The sequence below is a fragment of the Arachis hypogaea genome, chromosome 20 (assembly GCF_003086295.3).
Source record: "Arachis hypogaea cultivar Tifrunner chromosome 20, arahy.Tifrunner.gnm2.J5K5, whole genome shotgun sequence".
In the NCBI taxonomy this organism is placed as follows: Eukaryota; Viridiplantae; Streptophyta; class Magnoliopsida; order Fabales; family Fabaceae; genus Arachis; species Arachis hypogaea.
In genome coordinates, this window is record NC_092055.1 from 65987398 (window position 1) to 65990800 (window position 3403).

The 3403-nt window shown below is 32.9% G+C and overlaps 1 non-coding gene across 1 annotated transcript; it reads right to left on the reverse strand.

Moving 5' to 3' along the window:
• Positions 1-2976: 2976 nt before the first annotated feature.
• Positions 2977-3084, reverse strand: LOC112788184 (small nucleolar RNA R71). Its single transcript, XR_003195560.1, has one exon. It is a non-coding gene; the product is annotated as a small nucleolar RNA R71 (small nucleolar RNA).
• Between the last annotated feature and the right edge of the window lie 319 nt (positions 3085-3403).

A 3403-nucleotide genomic window follows, 5' to 3' on the forward strand; every position in this document is an offset into this window, starting at 1 on the left:
ACTGACAACGGTGATGCCCTTGCATAAAGCCAGCCATGGAAAGGAGTAAGACTGATTGGATGAAGATAGCAGGAAAGCATAGGTTCAGAGGAACGAAAAACATCTCTATTCGCTTATCTGAAATTCTCACCAATGAATTACATAAGTATTTCTATCCCTATTCTATTAATTATTATTCGAAAACACCATTATCAATTTATATCTGCCTAACTGAGATTTGCAAGGTGACCATAGCTTGCTTCATACCAACAATCTCCGTGGGATTCGACCCTTACTCACGTAAGGTATTACTTGGACGACCCAGTGCACTTGCTGGTTAGTTGTATCGAAGTTGTGAACCATGGTATTGGCACCATGTTCTTGGCGCCATTGCCAGGGAAAGAAAGAGCCATGAATTTTACATCATTAAAGTGTAATCACGATTACGCGTACCAAGTTGCTCACGTTGCCAGGGATTGTTCGAGCCTGGACATCACAATTTCGTGCACCAAGTTTTTGGCGCCGTTGCCGGAGATTGTTCGAGTTTGGACAACTGACGGTTCATCGTGTTGCTCAGATTAGGTAATTTTCTTTTTATTTTATTTTCAAAAATTTTTCAAAAAAAAAAAAACTTTTCAAAAACTTTTCTTTTGTTTTCGAAAAAAATAAAACTATTTTCAAAAAAATTTTTATTCAAAATTTTTAAGAATGAATTCTAGTGTTTCATGAAGCATGTGAAGCCTGGCTGGCTGTAAAGCCATGTCTAAATTCTTTTGGACTGAGGCTTCCAAAAGATCAGTTCATGAAATTGGATGAGGAATCAACTGTTACATGTCTGAATCTACATGCTGAAGCTTGGCTGGCCATTGGCCATGTCTAGTGTTTTGGACTGGAGCTTTCATTGAAAGCTTGGCTGGCTAGTGAGCCATGTCGAATTCCTGGACTGAAGCTTTAGACTAAGAATGCAAGATTCCTGGAATTCATATTAAAAATTTTGGAATCCTTATTTTTTTTCTTTTTCATATAATTTTCGAAAAATACCAAAAAAATTAGAAAATCAAAAAAATCAAAAATATTTTTGTGTTTCTTGTTTGAGTCTTGAGTCATGTTATAAGTTGGTGTCAATTGCATATGCATCTTGCATTTTTTCGAAAATATCATGCATTCATAGTGTTCTTCATGATCTTCAAGTTGTTCTTGGTAAGTCTTCTTGTTTGATCTTGATGATTTTTTGTTTTGTGTCTTTTCATGTTTATCATATGCATTCTTGAATTCTTAGTGCGTAAGCATTAAAGAATTCTAAGTTTGGTGTCTTGCATGTTTTCTTTGCATTAAAAAATTTTTCAAAATTATGTCTATGATGTTCATCTTGACATTCATAGTGTTCTTGGTGTTCATCTTGACATTCATAGCATTCTTGCACGCATTCATTGTTTTGATCTAAAAATTTCATGCATTGCATCTTTTTAGTGTTTTTCTCTTGCATCATAAAAATTCAAAAATCAAAAAAATATCTTTCCCTTTTTCTCTCATCAAATTCGAAAATTTGAGTTGACTTTTTCAAAAATTTTTAAAATCAAGTTGTTTCTCATGAGTCAAATCAAATTTTCAATTTGAAAATCTTATCTTTTTCAAAATCTTTTTCAAAAATCAAATCTTTTTCAAAATTCTTGGTTATTTTTGAAAATTCCAAAAATAATTTTCAAAAATCTTTTTCTTATTTTATATCATAATTTTCGAAAATAACACAATCAATTAATGTTTTGATTCAAAAATTTGAAGTTTGTTACTTACTTGTTAAGAAAGATTCAAACTTTAAGTTCTGGAATCATATCTTGTGATTTCTTGTGAATCAAGTCATTAATTGAGATTTTAAAAATCAAATCTTTTTCAAAAATTAATTTCTATCATATCTTTTCAAAAATATCTTCTCATCTTATCTTTTTCAAAAATTTGATTTCAAAATATCTTCTCTAACTTCCTAACTTCCTATCTTTTCAAAATTTGTTTCAACTAACTAACTTTTTGTTTGTTTCTTAACTTTTTCAAAACTACCTAACTAACTCTCTCTCTCTAATTTTCGAAAATATCTTCCCTCTTTTTCAAAATTTCTTTTTAATTAACTAATTATTTTTATTTTTATTTTTATATTTTTTTATTTTTGATTTCAAAAAAAATTTTTCGAAAATTACTAACAGTTTTCAAAAACCATTTTCGAAAATCACTAACTCTTTTTCAAAAATATTTTCGAAAATTTTCCTTCTCCCATCTTATTCTATTTATTCATTCATATCCTAACATCTCATCTGACATCTCTAGCCTCCTCACAGTTGTGTTTCTTTCATTATATTACATTCTTTGTCTCCCCCTCTTTTCTTCTACTCACACAGGGATCCCTATACTGTGGTATAAAGGATCTCTATTATTATTATTATTATTTTTCTGTGCCTTCTTCTTTGTCATATGAGCAGGAGCAAGGATAAGAACATTCTTGTGGAAGCAGATCCAGAACCTGAAAGGACTCTGAAGAGAAAATTAAGAGAAGCTAAATTACAACAATCCAGAGAAAACCTTTCAGAAATTTTCGAACAGGAAAAGGAGATGGCAGCCGAAAATAATAATAATGTAAAGAAGATGCTTGGTGACTTTACTGCACCTAATTCCAATTTACATGGAAGAAGCATCTCCATTCCTGCCATTGGAGCAAATAACTTTGAGCTGAAACCTCAATTAGTTTCTCTGATGCAGCAGAACTGCAAGTTTTATGGACTTCCATCTAAAGATCCTTTTCAGTTCTTAACTGAATTCTTGCAGATATGTGATACTGTTAAGACTAATGGAGTAGATTCTGAAGTCTACAGGCTCATGCTTTTCCCTTTTGCTGTAAGAGACAGAGCTAGATTATGGTTGGATTCTCAACCCAAAGACAGCCTGAACTCTTGGGATAAGCTGGTCACGGATTTCTTAGCCAAGTACTTTCCTCCTCAAAAGCTGAGCAAGCTTAGAGCTGATGTTCAAACCTTCAGACGGAAAGAAGGTGAATCCCTCTATGAAGCTTGGGAAAGATACAAACAGTTGACCAAAAAGTGTCCTTCTGACATGCTTTCAGAATGGACCATCCTGGATATATTCTATGATGGTTTATCTGAGCTATCAAAGATGTCACTGGACACTTCTGCAGGTGGATCCATTCACCTAAAGAAAACGCCTGCAGAAGCTCAAGAACTTATTGACATGGTTGCTAATAACCAGTTCATGTACACTTCTGAAAGGAATCCTGTGAATAATGAGACGCCTATGAAAAAGGGAGTTCTTGAAGTTGATACTCTGAATGCCATATTGGCTCAGAATAAAATATTGACTCAGCAAGTCAATATGATCTATTAGAGTCTGCATGGAATGCAAGCCGCTTCCAATAGTACTC